Source organism: Triticum dicoccoides, chromosome 7B (assembly GCF_002162155.2).
Source record: "Triticum dicoccoides isolate Atlit2015 ecotype Zavitan chromosome 7B, WEW_v2.0, whole genome shotgun sequence".
Lineage (NCBI taxonomy): Eukaryota > Viridiplantae > Streptophyta > Magnoliopsida > Poales > Poaceae > Triticum > Triticum dicoccoides.
The window spans coordinates 4,233,115-4,254,746 of record NC_041393.1 but is presented as its reverse complement, the minus strand read 5'-3'; the positions used below and the strand labels follow the sequence as shown (position 1 = coordinate 4,254,746).

Here is a 21,632-nt window from a genome sequence, read left to right as displayed (position 1 = left end):
GGTTGTCTCCGTTCGACAGTGGCGAGACGATGGTGCCATCGTCGGCATGCAATAAGGTCCACCCGCCCCACTCTCGTTCCGGTGATGCTTGTCGTACCGCCGGGAGGTGTGTGAAAGATGGTGTGTCCGTAGATGTGGTTCTTCAGGTCTGGCGTTTTGTTATGCAGGTTTGTCTCACGAAAAAGGGTTCCCCCCCGCTTTGTATTACAAAGCAACCAACTTCGATACAGCCAATGATAGGTGCTGGGGTGGAAGCAGCACAGTCACGCTCAAAAGAAATGAAAGAGAAAACAAAAAAGAAACAAATGCGAACAACGACGGATCAACGAAAACGATGAAGAACCACAACCGATGCGCCCACCGGAGAATTCCACCACATTCCAAGCACTCCGGATCGCCGCATACCAAGCAACACCTTCAAGAAGGACCGCGACGCCGACGACGCTGCTGCCCGGACAAGTCCTAGGATTTCCCCTGGTATGTAGAGGATTGTGGGGGAAGGGGCAAACCCGACGCCCTTCAGGAAGGCACAGTGGCGCCCAAGGACGTCACAGTGTCGGTGCCGGACAAGCCGACACGGATTACTCCGGACAACCAATCACCCACGACTCCAGACGATCTATCATGCGCTACCAAACACGCTGCCCACCAATATGCGCCACCACGGCTGTGCAGTCCCCATCGCCGTCTCACCGTGGCAAACGAAGCGAGACCGACAAGAACAGAGAAGGCAACCGGGAACGAGGGGCGGCAGCAACAGCAGCCACGCAGGAGGGGACAACCTCGCGGTGTCTGGCGGAGAACAATTGCACAGCGTATAGCCCATGTGGGGCATGCATCAGCTAAAACAATTAAAGTCGACGCGATCACCAGGCCGGTTAGTACGTCTCCTCAACGCACGTCGCTTGCAGAATCTCTTAACCAACTGATTAAGAACGTATTAGCACTATGTGTAGTGTAGGTTGTACAACGTGGGTCGATCGTTGATATACCTATACCTATCATTTTTTTACGTGAATTCATGTAACTATATGTTTTAAAAAGTACATGCATCCATTACTTCAGCACAAATACTGAAATACATCAACCCATACCCATTTTATACGTATCATAAGCACCACTAACACTCGACTGAATCATTTTCTTGATCGTGTAGGTTGAGGTCTTTGCTTCTTAGCCCATACATGGTTGGTTGGACGCTTAGAATACAGAGCAATGCGAGTCATGCGTGTTTATTATATACTTTTACGTGCTACTCGCTAGCATTTCCTGAGGTTACGCTCAAAGTGGAAGCGTGGAAGCGTTCGTTCTAAATGTGTACATATACACACCATGGCCCGCTCGGTATACGCACAGTTACATACTTGGGGCAACAATGGCGGAGGTGCCTCCATTGACGCATGCAGAGAACCGAGAGTTCCTTCGCATTCTCCGAGAGGCCAGGCTACGGTACGTATATACGTTCTTTACGATTTTATGTGCTTGCATGCATGGTTGCATTTGCAAGTATAAAGTTGTACTAAACTTGAGACATTTATTTTGAGACGGAAGGAGTAGTATATACAGTATATGCTAGTGTGCACTCCATATAATGCATGCAGATTAATGAACGCGGAGCTGTGTGCGTGTCGTAGGTCGGGATGCGGCGGAGCTCCGGCGAAGGTGGAGGTCCAGTTCGACGGCGTCAGTGTCCACGCCGGCGTGCGTGCACTGCCGGGCGTCGGCGCTGCCAAGGTGCGTACGGTTACGCCTTTTAAGTTTCTTAACGCTCAATGCATGCCCGGCAAACCATCATCCCCCATATGCTTATTTACAAATTTAGCTCAATATGTAATGTATATGTACACGGAAATTCGCAAAGGCACGCGGGTGTAGGGGCACACACCAGCTCACCCATGCCCAGCAGCACGATTACTTCTGAATCCGCAAAATCATTGGATTCCGCACGAGAAATACCAAGTTTTAACTTCTAGTTTCTGAAACTTGGCAACTTTTCCGTTCGTTCATATCAAGTTTTACCAGTTGAACCCCCGCAAAAAAAAGGTTTACCAGTTGAAACTTGGTGAAGTTTTAAAAACATGTCAAAACGTATTCAAAATGATCTTATTTAAAAGTACTCTTCACTAGGAAAATGAACGTGCAAACAAAAACTTCATTTAGACTTTTGGTTCAAAAGATATAAAAGATTCAAAATTGAAAGCCAAAGAAATGGGGACGGTACCCAGGCACCCACATAAATCATCTTAGGGGAGATCCGTTGCTTACTGTTCACGGAAACATCCGACCTTATGGTCAAGTCATCCGCCTATCTTTCTGATCTCATTCGTTTTTCGATCGCATAAAAAGTCATGAGATCAAAAAAGAAACAAATTATTTAAGAGAGAAAACAAACGGCTACATAGAAGATCTATGGTGGACCACCAGCAGGAAGATTGAATGGCTTAGCGCATCCTGCTCCTACTGGACCTGACTTCGTAGGATACTCTGATAGACTAGTCGAATAGCAATGACCTAGTGGTTGTGTCTGCTTGCCGATTCCTATTCCTATATGTACATGTCAAGTTGGCTCGTAACCCAATCACCCAAGTGCTAAAATTCATAATTATATACACAATATATGTGTTCTATTATTCATCTATAGCTATATATGTGACGTGGATTTGATAGAAATTGTTCATTGCCATCATTGCATGGCAGCGAATGTATCACATATTCCACGACATACACCCAGTCACATGAGCTTGACCAGAATCTGGAAGAGAACAACAAGCATACCAAATTGAAGAACAGAAACAACAGCGCAAAAAAAAACTTACGAAGCTCGTTGTCAGTGAAAAAGGGCCATAGAAAACACAAAAGTATGTACAATAATGTTTTGTAGATTTTATCAAATAGCTAGCTAGGTGTGCTTGCAACTATGTTACAGATGTATTTTCCTATTGCTGGTTTGTATGGTGCTCACCAATTAATGGCAATATCCTCTTGTATCCTCATTGAAAAGTCTATGTACGGGCGAAAATCTCTTTCTTGCGTAGGAAATTCTAGAATCTGCATACCTTTGTGCCACACAGAGGACGGGAATCAAAATTCTCAACACGGCGAGTGGGACAATAAGATCATCAAGGTAAAGCTACATAATTCTTTTTCCATGGCATATGGTATGTTACAAATTAGTTTCATTAATTATGGCTAGAAGGAGTAAGCATAGTGCACTCATCCTCATTGAGCCGTGGACAACCTTTTGTGTTATCGAGGAGGCGATGTCCTGAGGTCCTATTGAATATCTACGAAGGGAAGTACATTATTTCATTGTACCTGAAGCTTTCCTTTCTATTTATATTTAGGATGACTCTTGTTGTGGGAGCACCTGGATCAGGAAAAACAACCTTTTTAAGAGCACTGGCTGGAAAATTAGACCCCTCTTTGAAGGTATCAGGCCAAAAATAGTACATAATACATTATGCTATGTTACATCTGTTGCAAATGGTTTGCAAGCAAGATCTTAAATAATATCATGTTTTAATGTCATTTTGGCAGTTCCAAGGGAAAGTAATGTACAATGGAGAATCAATCTCCTCTACACCTCACTACATGCGTGCTTATGTTAGCCAGTATGATCTTCACCATGCCGAGATGACAGTGAGAGAGACACTTAATTTCTCTTCCAACATGATGGGTTCCAACAACGACTTTGGTGTGCCCCTTGTGTTTCTTCTATTCCTTACGCTAAATTACATAACTAGGCAAAAACAAATAACCTCTTGATTTAACTGACACCATCAAGCAATAGCCATGTTTCAATAATAAATAGTATCAGTTTCCATGCGAGATACACACAAATTCATTGCTCCTATTTGACATGCCCATTAATTTAGAGATGCTACAAGATGAAGTGCGAAGGACTACTCCAGTGGATGAGGAGCTATTTTCTAAGGTATCACTCACTTTTATGACTAAAATATTTGTGAAGTTCTCATCATTTTATTGAATAACATACACAGTGTCTTTTGCATAGGCAACCAAGTTTGGAGAAGGAAGCAACCTGAAAACAAACTATATCATGAAGGTATATTTCTTTCATCTTGTGATATTCAAAATTATATTATCTAATGATAACTTAAAAATTATACTACACATAGATTCTTGGATTATCGAACTGTGCTGACACCATAATAGGGGATGAGCTCCGAAGAGGGATTTCCGGGGGGCAAAAGAAGAGAACCACATTAGGCAAGTCTTACATTTTTTTGTAAAATACACACACGATCTTCTCGTCCACTCTGATAAACTATTTGCTTTAACTTCCATACTATGCAATTGAGTAACTTCAGTCTAGATGATCTTTTGTCTGACCAATATGGCAATATTATTCTTGTCCTCAGAGATTGTGATCCTAGAAGATTTATTTCTACTAATGAAATATAATATAGTTGTTTGCAATCAGTTGTACAACACACTAAAAAGTAAGAGATATTTAGCATATTAGGTGCTTGTTGCCAACACGACATGAAGAATTGCATACCCTACCTATGTTGTGGGACAACATGGCCCAAAATATTGCAAAGAGAATAATATAATTAAAGTACATTTTTAACTCTATTATGTTGATGAAGGAAAGCACATTGCATAGATAAATTTACATGTCTACAATCGTTGGAAAATTATATTGTGCCACATGGTTTGTACTATGCCTGGTCATGGGCAGCCCGACCTGAAATTTTGAGGGGGGTGTGCATGGGCTCGAGCTATGATTCTGCCAAAACCGGCCCCAAAATACCAAAAGTTGTAAAAAAATATTTTTAAATAGGCACATTAACTCATGTTTATTCCAAAAAAATGGTTTCAATGCCTTTTACAATGCAAACGACTGTTTTTGGGCCACATGATTACCATAGTAGGCTTTGCAAAAGCCCGGTCTTGGGTATGCTCAGGTTAAGTAGGTTTCACGTACATATTGTAATTCATTATATATATGTATCTCACTAGCAATCTTTCTAATTACCTTCCTTTTAATGATCCAGGAGAGATGCTAGTTGGTCGTGCAAGGTGCTTCTTTATGGATGACATATCAACAGGCCTGGATAGCTCTACCACATTTGATATTATGGCATTTCTTGGACAAATGGCACATCTCATGGATCTTACAATGGTTATCTCCTTGTTACAACCATCTCCAGAGATATTAGAATTATTTGATGACATAATCCTTCTCTGTGAGGGTGATATTGTTTACCATGGCGCTCGGCAAAATGTTATTGACTTTTTCAACAACATTGGCTTTACCTGCCCTAGCAGGAAGAATGTAGCTGACTTCCTTCAAGAGGTAAATCATGATACATTTCATAACTGGTTATAAATCATATTCGTTACAAGTACTTGCCTTGCGTGAGCTTCAAATGATAGGAAAGCTATATTGGAATTGTATTATAGACCATTAGTTCACTAGGTAGAGAAAACACATAGTACAAATATCTTGCCATTTCTAATTATATAGCCATAAGGTCATCAATAGAAAATAAATATCCTATGAGTAGAGACGTGTATGGATTAAGCATTGTGATGTGATTAACATAACCAAACATCGCACAGAAAAATGAAGCAAAGATAATTTAGTTGACATGGTGTTCCATTGAAAGAAACATACAAAAATACGAAACAATATTAGGAAGAGCACCAGTTGTTTCTTTAGCATAGGAAACAATAGAGTGATGTTTATTAAGTTGAACTGCATGCCTACATTTTTATTTACCAAATTGTAGTGCACAAGAAGTCTCGTCCGCTTTTTGACACACGGTGATTGGAATCAATAGTAAAGCACTTTATAGTTGATGTATCATTTAGAGTAAGCACGAGATAAATTTATCCAACTACTCAACATGATATATAATGTACTATTTGCACTGGATAGGTTACCTTAAAAAAGTATCAAAAGCAGTACTGGAGCGGTGATGTGAGCGAATATCAAAATCATACCATTGAAAAATTCGTAAATTGCTTCAAAGCATATGACCTTCCTCAATCTCTGGAAGATAAGCAGTGCAAGAATTACGACATCAAACAGGGCAAGGAAGAATTTCAAGCATATAACAATCCAGACATATCAAAGTGGAATGTTTTCAGAGCTTGCCTCTCAAGGGAAGTACTCCTATTTAAAAGAAATTGTCCGGTTCATATGTTCAAGGCTATACAACTCATTTTTCTAGCTTTTGTCATTGCAACACTTTTCCTTCGGACGGAAACGAGCCCAGATACAGTTTTTGACGGAGTAAAGTACTTGGGTGCTCTCTTTATGGGTATAGCTGTTATAAACTTCAACAGCATGATCGAACTTGCAATGACCACAAAGAGGCTCCCGATATTCTATAAACAAAGGGAGTCATTAGCATTACCAGGATGGGCCGTTGTTTGCTCAGTTTTCCTTATCAGTCTACCTATATCACTAATGGAGTCAAGTCTTTGGACCTTCCCAACCTACTATGCAATTGGCTATGCACCTTCTCCCATTAGGTATATACAAAAATTTCAACATCATTCATCATCATTTAGATGCTATCCAATAAGGAAATAACTATTCACTAACAGAGGCCTTCAATTTTGTGGCAGGTTATTTCAGCAATTACTAGTGTTTTTTGCGATGCATCAAATGTCACTGGGTCTTTATCGCTTTTTAGCAACCATAGGAAGGACACCAATAGTATCAAATATACTAGGGACGCAAGCTCTAGTCGCAATCTTCATACTTGGAGGCTTCATCATATCAAAAGGTTAGATTATCTACCATTGAATAGCGCAACAACGTAATAACATTCTCATCATTTCAAGGCTAGAGATGGAATTTACCTATTTTCCATTCAAAACGCAGATGACCTCCAACCATGGTTGAGCTGGGGTTATTGGGCTTCCCCATTCACCTACGCCCTCAACGCTCTAGCTTTGAATGAATATCTTGACAAAAGATGGGCTAAGGTAAGAAGGAACGATCTACTAGCAGCATATAACACTACAACATAAACAATTATAGTATGTCATGAGACACAATATCTTTGTGTTCCATTGTCTACTTTTTTTAAATCATGTCTTATTACAGGAGTTCCATTTTGAAAATGCTAATACTATTGGAGAAGCTATTCTGAAGGTCAGGGGTTTGCTCGGTGAATGGCAATGGTATTGGATTTGCATAGTAGTTTTATTTGGATTTGCACCGATCTTTAACATCCTGAGCATATTGGCATTAGAGTTCTTAAACTGTAAGTACATTGAACAAAGTTAGATCTTATGCTTCATAGAGAAAAAACAAGGATAAATATCTCATCAAAACTATTTGCAGCTCCACACAAGCACCAAGGTAATATCAAGTCACAAGGGAGACACTCTTTAGAGTACGACGATCAAGTAATAGTTGGTGGGAAGGCTTCAACCGATCAAGCTAGCATCCCGTTCCAACCACTGTGTTTTGTATTTAAAAAAATAAACTATTTTGTTGACATGCCTAAAGTAATCCCTCCCTTGTACGTCAATTTTATGTTAGGTATGACAACTTATTTTGCTCTCTTTTTATCTTAGATATGCCAATTTTATGACAGGAGATGAAAAAATATGGAGCAACCGAAACAAGGCTTCAGCTGTTACGGGATGTTAGTGGTTCTTTCAGACCAGGAGTCCTAACAGCGTTGATGGGGATCACTGGTGCTGGGAAAACAACATTACTTGATGTTTTGGCTGGAAGAAAAACTGGAGGTTACATCGAAGGTACTATTAACATAGGTGGCTACCAAAAACAGCAAGATACATGCTCAAGGATTACTGGTTATTGTGAGCAAACAGACATACACTCTCCTCACTTGACAGTCTATGAGTCACTTCTATTCTCTGCATACCTTCGCCTACCTTCATATGTGAAACCTTATCAACGAGATGTAAGATATTTATTACTTTTATTATTACAGAAAAATTAGCACCATGATTTGCAAACATGTTCTCATAGTTTCATGTTTTAAACTTTGCTAGATGTTTGTGGAAGAAATTATGGAACTAGTAGAGCTAAAAAACTTGAGAAATGCAATGGTGGGCATTCCTGGGGTGACAGGTCTATCAGCTGAGCAACGAAAAAGACTTACAATAGCAGTGGAGCTTGTGGCAAGCCCTTCTATTATGTTCATGGATGAGCCAACAACTGGTTTAGATGCTCGTGCTGCAGCAATTGTCTTGCATACAGTACGAAAGTTGGTGGACACCGGGCGCACTATTGTTTGCACAATTCATCAACCAAACATTCATTTATTCGAATCTTTTGATGAGGTATGTTAGTTGTTGTGCACATGTCTAGTGCTACCAGAAAGAATGACATCCACACCCAATATATGAGCAGGGATGTCTCTTTTACAGGGGCTCATTTGACAAAACATTTCATAAAGTTAAGCTAATCATCTATTCCATGCACAAATTTATTTAGTATAATGATTGATTTTTTTCTCACTAATCACAGCTGCTACTTATGAAACAAGGAGGTCAACTCATTTATAGCGGTTCTTTAGGCTCACTGTGTAGAAATTTGACAAAATATTTCGAGGTGAGATAGGTTGAGATGAACTTATCATTCATAAGATAGGGATAAAAACTAAATGGCCTCTTTTTAGGTTATTCCTGGTGTTCCTAGAATCAAGGATGGTCAAAATCCAGCTTCATGGGTGTTAGACATTAGCTCACATGCCATGGAGTATACAATTGGAGTGGACTACGTACAAATTTACCAGAACTCCAACTTATATAAGTAAGCTATTACATGCATGCCTATAAACTTGTTGTTTAAATATTGTATTTGTCATCTAGAAATTTGGAAGGCAAATGCTCACATTGTATTTCTCTGGCTTGTGTATGTATCCACAGGGAGAATATGGCTTTGGTTGATGAGTTGAGCAAACCAAATACAAACCAGGAAGATCTACAATTCACATCCAAATATTGTCGAGATACTAAAACTCAATGCATGACATGTATATGGAAACAATATTGCTCTTACAGAAAAAACTCGGAGCTAAATATATTTTGCTTTCTAAATACATTTGCAATCTCAATCATGTTTGGCGTTGTGTTCTGGCAAATTGGGTCAACAATGTAAGTACACATGCATGGTCACTACTTGTGTCAAATCTAAAATGAAAAGTTCACCATACATAGAATATTTACCAACTATCTTCTTCACAACAGTAAGGTGGAGCAAGATGTGTTCAACATACTGGGAATTGGATATGGGTCAGCCCTATTTCTCGGTTTCATGAATTGCAATAGTTTACAACCAGTCGTAGCGATGGAGAGAGTTGTTTTCTATAGAGAAAAAGCTTCTGGCATGTACTCCTCAATGGCGTTTGTAATTGGTCAGGTGAGTCAATTGATAAAACACCTTCCATCACTAGGGAATGCAACTAACACACTCATAATGGATCTTCTTGCACAGGTAGCAGCTGAAATTCCTTACATTGTTATTCAACCACTCATTTTCTCAGCAATTGTGTACCCAATGGTAGGGTTCCAGATGACATTTGAAAAATTCTTATGGTTTGTCATGTACATGGTACTAAGCTTCATGGACTACACACTCTATGGGATGATGGCTGTTGCACTAACACCCAGTCCTGAGATAGCTGCTGGGCTATCCTTCCTCATCTTCATGATATGGAATTTCTTCTCGGGCTTCATCATTACACGGAAGGTAACTGATCCCTTCAATTCTTTCTCTCTTCATAAATTTTGGTAGAAGGATGGATGTTAGCGTATATGACGCATTGCCACTCACTTTTACAGGCGATGCCCATGTGGTGGAGGTGGATGTACTGGGCCGATCCAGCAGCATGGACCCTATATGGGCTTGTGTCTTCACAGCTCGGCGACCACACGGAACTAATCCGTGTGTTGGGCCAGCCAGACCAACCAGTGATGAAGTTTTTGGAGGAGTACTTAGGCCTTGAAAATGGCTACTTTCCCCTGGTCACAGCTCTTCACTTCGTGCTAAGCATGCTCTTCTGTTTTATCTTCTGTGTTGGCATCAAGTATATCAAGTTTCAAAAAAGATAGGCGTTTTTAAATTTGTGGATCATTATGGGGCATCATTAAAAGTGTATCTACTCTATACAGATGGTACATAATTTTTAGAATCTATAGAAATTTTATTTGGGTGATATGTTTGTGTATTCTGCTTGTAGCTAATATTATTAGATTAAATGATCGGAGTGGACATGTGAATCGAACTGAAAGGATTATTTGAAGAACTACAGAAATGGCTGGAGATAACTTGGGTCTCGGAGAAACGTCTATAAGATAAAATAAAACATCATACCAAAGTAGGAAGAACAGTGGAGCACCTCCCTGATATAAATGAGGGAATTTGGAATTTCTAGACATAATATCAACGATAGCAAATATGGAGTGATAAAAGCGTGAATGGAAGTCAATCAAACACGCACATATTTAGATAAATAATAACAGAAAATAGGCTTCCTAGAAAAAGAGAACTTTTAAGATACCAGCAGATCGATATGAGGCGTTCATCGAGCTTATCCGAGGAACCTGATCAATCGATACTACTCCCACACGTGAGTGCTAGTATTTTTTGGTCAAAGGCAACAAATCCCACAGGGCAACGGGCATAATCGGAAGAGTTACCAGTTTGAACACGAGCAAGTGGTTGGTTCAACCCATCATTCACATCTTCGCTCTCATACTCAGGGGCAGTGCACCGTTGTTATGGTTTGGCCGCCGGCATCCATCGCTCTCCTCCACCCTCATGTTTCGCCATTTTCTGGGATGTATACACCAAGGACAAGAGGAAGAAACGAGAGCATTTCATAAAAACAAATTGCAAAATCTCTAATTCACAAGTAGAAATATACCATTTTTTTAAATAATAGAAGTATACTGTTAGCTTATTGGCCGCTTGGCAAAAAAGAGCGGTCAGCTATCTCGAGAACCAAAAAACTGTTGGCTTATTGGCCTCGAGCCCTCAATTTTAATGTATACAACAAATGGCTGAAGATCTGTTTGAGGCTTTAATCTAATTACAAATTACAAATTATATTCTATAAGAAAGGAGAATTTCATGACCATGGTTCAGAGCGTTCAGTTGATCTTAGCGAATTGTACGAAACCATCACAATTCTGACTTGACCCGGGGAAAAGACGACTTCTCATAACCCTAGCACATCACACCGCGTGAAATTTTAATTTCTTTGTAGACCGCTAGCTGTGTTGTCGCCTGTTGATGTACTCTGTGCGAGTATCCTAACTTTACCAGTGACGCTTAAATTGCATGGCTGCAGGTTCATGCTGTGCCTCGCCGGTCCATCAAATGTGTTTTCCTTGGTCGTCAGCTCTAGTCATTGTTCCTTTTTGAGTATATATTTATCCAGGCAGGGACAAGCAGACAAGTCATACAATTTATTTGGTCCTTACTTCATTCACAGTATATGTTTTGCAGCTCACCATAATCCATTCATTTACCCCTGTGGCTTTTTAAATAAGAGAGAAGTATGAGACACATGGTCGAACCCGCACCGCGCCGGCAGGAGCACGCAAGGGCTAGCAGCCCATCCACCTTATTTTTATTTTTAGCTATTATTTCTTTCTCCCTGACGATGACAAGTGGGACCCGCACATGATGTGCCCTGTTTTAATCAAAAACCACTCACGGTCAGCAAAGAAACCACCCGAGGTGACACCAGGGACTAAACTTATCTGCTTTGGAAGTTGAGGGACTATAGTTTGTTGGTTTTGAAGTTTAGGGTCCAGTTCTAAACTTTTGAAAGGGTTGAGGCACGAAAATATACTTTTCCCTAAAAAAAGATATCTTCTACTCCATTTTGCACCGCTTTGTGATTCTATAATTCGCAGAACTTAAGCAATTGAAGAGATTGAGCAAACAACCAGGACTAGAGATCAGCATGTGTTGGGCAACCGTGTTGATCAAATGTCAGCTAATGAGATAGAGCAAACAGTTGGTAGGGATGCTCCTGCATCTTACGCTAGATACCAGGTATAATTCATCATGGAGGCCAGGTCAGACATGGAACAAGCTGGTCTCGTGGCTCCATTTTCATGCTGTTTCCTTGGTCTATTAACTCTTACTCATGGAGTCATGGGTCTTTTTCTTACTATATCTTTTCAGGCAGGGACAGTCAAACAGGTTCATTTCTGCTACGAAGGACAAGTGAAACAACTTGACCACTGAAAGCCCTGGAAAACTTTTTTTGTCGTAGTATCGATTAGCTAAATGACCAATATTATCGGACTATTTTTGTGCATGTGTATTATAATTTCTTACTATGCTGTGTGAAGTAGATTCAGCAGCCATGTTGTACAAAACTACAAATAGGCTGTATTTTGTACTTTTCTTATTATATGTCACTCATGCTATATTCTGTCTACCATAATACTTGATTTCCAATAACATCCATCCATTCTTGTAAAGCTAAAACCAAATAAATGGTTATGGTCGAACCTCAGCTGCATCAAGGTGCTCTCAATGTTTTACAACTCCCCAGCCACCCAAAACATGACCTTCTAAGTGTATTTCCCTCTTGTGCTTAACAATATGGGACCAAGCAATAGTAATCTCCACCACAGAGTCACCAATCTTGCATATACCTCGGCTAACATTGCAATATTTGGTCCTGAATGTGACACTACTTTGTCTAGCAATAGCGCCGGACTGCGAGTAGGCTTGTATGACAAATTGCAGGTTGTCTTCCAATTTTACAGAAACAACACGCCTTGACAGATCAATGTAACCGGCTGTGCCCATTGGCATTTCTCCACCTTCACAACTATGAGAATCAACCAGAACAACTTGCCTGGATAGGGGGTCTTTAACTTCGTGTGGTGGTGAGGAGCACATAATCCGTCCGCCATGTTCAAAAGGCCATGGCCCCTCTTCGTCAACACGGACACTCAAGATAGTAGCCTGGACAGTTTCCGTAAGCCGCTCTAAACTCAACTCTACCGTGCAAAAGCAGTTGCTGAAGTTCATGGTCTCCAAACCTTGATGGTAACCACCGGAGTAAGTGGACCGACGGGTGATCAATGCTCTATCACTAGACCTTGTTTCACCCTTTACTTTCAGCTGGACGTCCAAATCGGCATATTCCATGGCCACAATCGCACGGGACGGGCCAGTCAAGCACAAAAATGGATCCTGCAGGGATCATCATCATAATCATGCGTATAGTTGAACAAAATAAAAAATAAAAATAAAGGTAAAACAAAAAGAAAAAACAGGGATACGATGCATACCTCTGGAGTGAGTTTTTGGCAGTCTTCCCTCCGCCGAGAGAAGAGAATGTTGCGGTTGTAGTCCACGTCGTCTCGGGCAGCGACAACCCCATACACATAGAGTGGCCACTCCAACTTCCTACTTGCTCCAATAATCTTGATGGAGTAGATCTGCAAGGTGCTCGCGGCCCTAGCAACAAACGGGATCAATCCTGGCGTGCAGTATGTAAAGTGCATAGGGCTCAGCACGGCTGCAGGACACAAAGCCACCAAATCAATCCAAATTTTAGACATGTTTCAACTTGAATTACTATATACTCCCTCTGCAAACTAATATAAGATCTTTTAGATCACTATACTTTAGTGATATAAAAGATCTTATATTACTAGTTTATAAGTTTACAGCGGAAGTTCAATGGAGGACTGAATGAAGAAAGTATGCTTTACTTACTCGCGTCTTCGAAGTCGTTTTCGTCTCCCCATGCAGACTCCCAGCCTTTACGTTCCAAAGCAAACAACTTCTCCTCCCCCTCCATCTCCATGGCCATCTCCTCGACTGATTCCGTGAGGTCTTCATCCTCTTCCTCCTCCTCCTCAGCTTCCTCTTCGTCCTCCTCTTCCTCTTGGCCCCGACGCGACAAGCGGATGGTGGCGTCCACTTCGCGCTGCCGCTTAATGTCGTCCCTCTCATTCTGCTCCCGGAGCTCTCGAAGGCCGTACTCCATCTCTAGCAGCTCCTTGCGGAACCGGGCATACATCGCTATGCCCTCCGCGGTCCTGTGCCCGTACTCCTCCAGCTCGACCTCGCTCTCGAGCATCCTGTAATACTTGGTCGTCTCGGGGGTCATATCCTCCTCCTCTCCCTCCTCCGGTTGATGGCCAGCGCCAGCGGGGTTCGGAACGAACTCGCCTGCAGCTGCCGGTCTCGGGCCCGGCAGGAGCATGGCCACCCCCGATCTGTGTTTTGACTTTCGGTTTGAGCTTTTTTTCGCCCTAGGCCAAGATGGCCGAATTTCGGTCATTTTTAAAAATTTCGGCTGAAATTTGACCAAATTTTGACTGTAATTTGAATTAAATTTGACCAAAATTTGTTAAATTTGAGTAATTTCGGCCTAAATATATTTTCCGCCTCAGGCCGAGATGGCCGAAATTCGGCCGAAATACACATTTTGCGGCCGAAAATCAAAACACAGCCCCCGATCTGAGCTTGGATACGGCGTACCGCGCCTCCGAGATACGATCCGAGATATCTGGCCCCGGCGCCGCCGCCGCCTCTTTGTCTCCCGTCTCGTTGCTGCTGCTGAGGCGGAGCGCGGCTGCTGCTGGTTTGATCTTGGCCCTCAGGAAAGACGCAAGCTCCTCCATCTCGACGCACAGGACCTCGATCTGCTGCTGCTCGGGAGTGGAGCTCGATTCGCCTCCCTCCATCGCCGTTTCCTCCTCCGCGATATTTGCTCTGGTACTCATCTCGATCGCCGCCGTGTTCTGCTCGGTGGGTATTTATACACCACGCGGCGGTGGGTGCTGCTTCGCCTCGTCTGTCGTCTCTCGTTCACTCGGCGGCGAAGAGGAAAGGAGGCGGAGAGAGAGATCCAAACGGACAAAGCCGCAAAGGTGGGCTGCTGGGCCTGCGATTTTCGGGAGCCTTGGGAAACCGAGCCCGGTTAGAATTTGGCAAACCTTTGGCCTGATAGGTTGAGCTGCCGTGAATTGAATTTTTTTTACCCTAAAAATATGCTGTTTGAAACCAACTTCTTCGTCCTCTTCTTTTGGCCGAGACCTGAAATGAGATTAACCAATGATCATTGTGTTCTTCTCACAGTTTAAGGCGAGATGGAGTTTGGGTGCGAGAGATGTATGACACGGATCTATGTCTCTCGCTCTTGTATTGCTACTCAATCACTGAATCAGAGGTATAATTTGGAGCTAGGGTTCGGAGTAGAAGGAAAGGGGATCGAGAGGAGAGCCAGGAGGTGGGAGGGGAGAGCTCGCCCAACGGCGCCGATACAGAGTAGTGATCCAACGATGCCGAATCCCTCCACACGCAACCCTCTAAAGTACACACTCACTGGACCCAGTCCTCTCCCTGGACTCGTGGGTTGGGCCGACGCCCTCTCTTGGGCCGGCCCAGCTGGGCCGGGTGACTTAGCATTCCCGTGACATTCCCCCCTCCTTGAGATGTGGCTTGTCCCCAAGCCAATGCACGTGGAAATCTTGACTTGAGAGGAACTTCATCTTCCCAGGAGGCGAGTGATGCTGGAAAGCCTGACCACTTGACGAACACATGGTCGATCGTGCGCGTCCCGCAAGATACCGTTCGCCGCCCAAGGATGGCTTCAGGGACTTGAAGTTGAAGGAGATCTTGGTCCAGCACGGGCAGCTCAGGAAGTGCCGTCGTGGAAGGAGGCAGCCCAGCTCGAAGTTGAGAGACATGAATGACCGGATGTATCTTGGCCTGATCGGGCAGAGCAAGCCGGTACGCCACCTCGCCCACACGAGAAAGAACCTGAAAGGGACCAAAGTACCTGAAAGCCAGTTTGTGGTTAGCATGAGCCGCCACGCAGGATTGCGCGTAAAGTTGCAGCTTCAGGTAGACCCAGTCGCCGACTGCAAACACACGATCCGACCGATGCCTATCAGCTTTGCTCTTCATGACTTGATTGGCCCGATGAAGATGTTGCTTCAGGAGACCCATTACTGCTGCTCTGTCACGGGTCCATGCAGCGAGATCCTTGACTGTGTCGTCAGCGATGTTGGTGATGCCAAAGAAACGCGGTTTGTGACCGTACAGAACCTCAAATGGAGATGTCTTCAACGTCGAGTGATATGATGTGTTGTACCAGAATTCGGCCAGGGCCAGCCATTCTGCCCACTTATTCGGGCAGTTGTGAACGAAGCAGCGCAGATAGAGCTCCATGCATTGGTTCACCCGCTCTGTGGTACCATCCATCTGCGGGTGGCGCGCTGAAGAAATGTTGAGAGTAATGTGGGTCAACTTGCATAGTTCCTGCCATACTTTGCTAGTGAAGACCCGATCGCGATCAGACACCATCTTATCTGGGGGCCCGTGCAATTTGAATACATTGTCCATGTATGCCTTGGCGACTTGGAGAGCTGTGAATGGGTGTCGAAGTGGGATAAAGTGCGCATACCGAGTCAGTTTGTCAATGACGACCAGAATGGAGTTGTACCCCATGGAAGTGGGTAGTCCCTCGACAAAGTCAAGGGTCACCATCTCCCAAGCTTGTTCAGGAATGGGGAGGGGTTGGAGTAGCCCAGGGTACCGGACGTGTTCGGGTTTTGCTTGTTTGCAGACAGAACAACGGCCGATGAACATCTTGACTGTGTGCTTGAGCTTGGGCCAAGCAAAAAGCTTCATCACTCGACTGTAAGTTGCTTGTACGCCAGAGTGGCCTCCAATCGCCCCTGCATGTAATTCTCGCAACACTTTCTGCTGGCTGTCCACATCATTGCCCAACCAAACTCGCCCTTTGTAGCGAATCAGCCCGTCGGTGATCGAGAAGGGCTCTGCTAGTTTCACTCCTTGGGCATGCAAGGCCAGCATGCGACAACAATGAGGATCTTTCCTGTAGTTCTGCTTGACATCTTCGAGCCAGGTGGGCACGCAGACTGAGACCGCGGTCACCATTGCATGGTCTGTAGGCTGTCGTGAGAGAGCGCCCGCTGCCAAATTGTTAGCCCCTTGTAGAAACTCAATCCTGTATTGCAGTCCAAGTAGCTTGGTCAGAGCTTTGTGTTGCCATGGGGTGGTGAGTTTCTGTTCGTCCAAGCAAGTGAGGCTCTGATGATCCGTGCGGATAGTGAATTCTGACAGAAGAAGGTACGGTCGCCATCTATCCACTGCCATCAGGATAGCGAGACATTCTTTCTCATATGTGGACAATGCCCGGTGTCGTGGACCCAAGGACTGACTGAGGAAGGCCATTGGATGTTGTTGTTGCTTCAGAACAGCGCCAATGCCAATGTCAGATGCGTCCGTCTCCACCACGAACGGCTTGGCAAAGTTGGGCAGGGCCAGCAGAGGGGCTGTGGTTAGTGCTGTCTTGAGAGACTTGAATGCTTGCTCGTGATCTGCTGTCCACACAAAAGGAACGCCTTTCTTCAGTAGCTCTGTGAGGCATCGACTGATCAGCCCATAGTGTCGAACGAACTTACGATAATATCCTGCTAACCCAAGGAACTGGCGAAGCTCCTTAACAGATGATGGTGAAGACCATTCTGCACTTTCTCGATGTTGCGAGGGTCTGTGTGCACTCCTTTCGCACTGATGACATGACCCAAGTATCGGAGTTGCGGCTGCGCAAACGCGCATTTCTTCAGCTTGACCTTGAGAGAGTACTGCTCCAATCGCTGAAACACTGCCCGTAACAACAACACATGCTCCTTCAAGGTTGCACTAAACACCAGAATGTCGTCAATGTACACTAGAACCCCTTTTCGCACAAATGGTGCAAGAACTATATGCATAGCAGACCGAAATGTGAAAGGCCCTCCAGTGAAACCTTGTGGCATCACTTTGAACTCGAAATGCCCGTGATGTGTCTGAAACGCTATTTTAGCTTCGTCCCCAGGTCGCATCCGGATTTGATGATATCCAGAGCAAAGATCCAGACTTGTGAAGACCGTGGCACCGTGTAATTCATCCAGCAACTCGTCGATGATGGGAATGGGGTAGCGAGTTTTGAGGGTGATCGCATTGAGGAAGCGATAGTCGATGCAGAATCGCCATTCCCCATCCTTTTTCTGAACCAAAAGCACGGGGGACGAGAAGGGACAGCGACTGAGCTGTATGATACCTTGGCGAAGCATTTCTGTCACTTATCGCTCAATTTCGTCCTTCTGCGCTGGACTGTACCGGTACGGGCGTCTGTTAACTGGTTGTGCTCCAGGAATGAGCTCAATAACATGGTCGAATTCCCGATGAGGTGGTAGTCCACTGGGTTCCTTGAATAGCTCAGGGAAATCTTGAAGCAGCTCCTCAATAACAGCTGGGACCGGAGCTTGATCCACTTCAGGTTTGCTAGCTGATAGTAAGAGGATGTGAGCAATGTCTGTGCGTGACTGCAAGAGGTTGAGCTGAGCCATAGAGATCATATGACAAGTTGTTGTCCGTTGAGACTGCCCTGATAAGTGAACCATCTGCCCATTGTGTTGAAATGACATTTGTTTCTCAGACCAATTCACTGTCATAACACCCATGGATTCCAACCAATCCATCCCGAGAACTATATCATAACAACCCAAGGGAAAAAGCTTGAAACTGGAATTGAATGTGACCCCCTGAACCAAGTACTCACAGCAAGGCAACTCCAGAGTGCAGCTGGTAATGGCGCTATCTGCCACCTTGACCTTCAGAGGTGTTTGCATAGGACGAATCGCTGGCCAGGATTGAGCTATCTCTGCATTGATAAAACTGTGAGAACTCCCGAAGTCGATGAGCATCAGCAAAACCTTGCCTCCAATGTTGCCGGTGAGCCGAAAGGCTTTGGGCGCTTCAGTACAAGCAACCGCTGCCGCTGACAATAAACACAGATCCTCTTTAGAGCTCTCGTGCTGGAGAGAGGTTGGTTCTGGGGATGTTGGTGGAGATAGCATCCCAACCAACTCTTCCACAACATGGAGTTGCACGGTAGCAGCACAAGTGTGGCCTGGGTTCCATCTCTCGCCACAAGTAAAACACAAGCCACGCGCCTTGCGAAATGTGCGTAGGGCCTTGAGCTTCTCATCCACTGGTGACTTGGCGATGTCGAGCCCCCGACGTGTGTCGAGCGCGGTGGGTGAGGGCATGGAATTTGCTGTACGTCCCATCATCGGAGATGTTGGCACAGCGACCGCTGAAGGGGGCCTCGCCGAGAAACGCCCCGATCGAGTGTTCGAGGCCCCGACACGATGCGTCCCCATGCCTTCATGTTCTTGGCGAACCATCTCCACCACCTCTTCCTGTAAAGCAGCAAGAGAGACAGCAGTTTCCAAGTCGGGAGGTCGATGTAACATAACAGCTACTTTGATATCATGGCTGAGGCCTTCCACAAAATGGGTGGTGAAAAACAGAGGATCCTAAGAACTATGATGCGCCAACAAACTATGCATTGCTATATTAAACTGCTCGGCATATTCTAACACCGAGCCAGCTTGCTTCAGTTTAGAAAACTTTCGCAGCAGCAACTGAAACTCAGAACGACCAAACTTGTCCAGCACAGCGGCGCAAAACGGATCCCATCATGTGATCTTCAGGTGAGCCTGAGACCACTCCAGCCACAAGGCCGCTGCGCCGGTGAAATGGACAACAGCGGTGTCCACCCACACCTGCGGGTCAATGCCACAAATGCGGAAATAAGCCTCACAACGAAGACGCCAACCGGTGGGGTTGTCGCCATCAAACTCTGGACATTACATATGCTTGTTGTTGGTAGATCTGCTTCCACCAAAAACAGCGCTACTGCCCATCAAATCAAGGAACGGTGGATGCGGTAGAGGCGCGGAGGGGAACTGGGTCTGATACGTACCATTGGCCGGGACCGGCGTAGTGAGGATCGGTCCCTCACTAGCCGAAACCCGTGGAAGAAGAGCCCCGCGGTGGCCAATCTGCCCGTGACCGTTGTCCTCTGCCTGATGTGGAGAAGTGGCGCGTCCGCCTGGGTCGGATCTGGTGCCAGCCTGCTGGTGGACGGAGCACCCGCAGCGATTTTCTCGAACTGCGCCCGAATGTCGGTGAGGTCCGCCTGGAGTTGTCCCACCGCCGCATCCACGGTAGGCTGCCAGGCTGCGAGATCCTGGATGACCGGCTCGATTGCGACGAGCGTCGGCTCCATCTTCGCGACCGCCGACTCCATCTTCGCGACCGCAGAGGCCACCCGATCCAGCGTCTGCTGGATCGAGAGGAGAGCCTTGGCGATGCCGCTCCGCTCCGCTGCTGCCTCCTCCAGCTGCTTCTGAACGTCCGTCCCCGCCATGATCTCCTTGAGACTGCGAGTCTTGGGTGCCAGATCGAGACACGAAAGGGAAAAAATTGGGTGGGATCGAGGGCTCTGATACCAGATGACACGGATCTATGTCTCTCGCTCTTGTATTGCTACTCAATCACCGAATCAGAGGTACAATTTGGAGCTAGAGTTCGGAGTAGAAGGAAAGGGGATCGAGAGGAGAGCCAGGAGGTGGGAGGGGAGAGCTCGCCCAACGGCGCCGATACAGAGTAGTGATCCAACGATGCCGAATCCCTCCACACGCAACCCTCTAAAGTACACACTCACTGGACCCAGTCCTCTCCCTGGACTCGTGGGTTGGGCCGACGCCCTCTCTTGGGCCGGCCCAGCTGGGCCGGGTGACTTGGCATTCCCGTGACAATGTAAGGCGGGACCGAGGGCTACGGTGAGATTATTAGGGAGTTTTGTAAGCGCTAATGGAAAGGCTCACTTCATCGAGGGAATTTTGTATGCAGATTTCTCAGCACGGTTTCATATATGTTTTGCTAATGTGTTACACTCACTTCTTCGTGTTGGTGTCCAAAACGCTCTTATATTATGAAACAGAGGAAGTAATAATTAATAAGAGAGAGGGACACTTACCAGTGCTTCATGATGTACATGTGCTAATCATGCCACATAAAAATGACATGACACAACAATTAAGAAGGAGAGATGGAGCATTTTGGTCCCGGGAAAAACCAATGCCAAGCACATCAATCTAGCCAAAACACTTAAATGAAAGAAGCTCACACCAATGAACGAAAGAGTTTAGGCGCTAATCATTAAATGAAAATTAAGTTTAGTTACAACAAGTTAAGCACCTATACATTGGGACTTGAGTTGTTAAGCTATTTAATGCACTTAGCACCTTTGCATTAGACGAGGCCATAGGCCACAAACTGTGCTTGCGCAATCACATGTAGCATGAGCCTCAAATCATTAAATTCAAATACATCCTCTAAGAAACAATGGATCGGGTAGTTATATGGTCACAGTGGGAAATAACTTAGAGCATCTCTAGCAGATTCGCCAAAACCGCGTCCTCTAAAAACAATATATGGTTCTCCCTAAAACGAATTTGTGAGAATTTGCGGTACGATTTGTATGTCGGCATAACAAGTCCCGTATAAGCCAATTAAATCTACAAAAACATCCTAGTAAAATAGGACAAAACACCCTCACACATAAAAAGTAAAAGCAATTGGGTCCTCCGCTTTCTTGCATTGCTCGTGGCCAACAGCAACTCGTGGCAATGGCGAGGCGTTCCCAAGAATTTTCCCTTCTTGGAGTGAAGCTTGGAGAGAGGAGAGATTGGTGTTTTTTGTTTCACGGCGGGGAATCGCTTGCGCTCTCTCTCTCTCTCTACCGACCATGCGTCGAGGGGCT

At 44.8% G+C, this 21,632-nt stretch overlaps 1 pseudogene; it reads left to right on the top strand.

Annotated features, from left to right (window-relative positions):
* Positions 1-1,375: 1,375 nt before the first annotated feature.
* LOC119336934 lies at positions 1,376-10,071 on the top strand (annotated as a pseudogene).
* Positions 10,072-21,632: the final 11,561 nt, after the last annotated feature.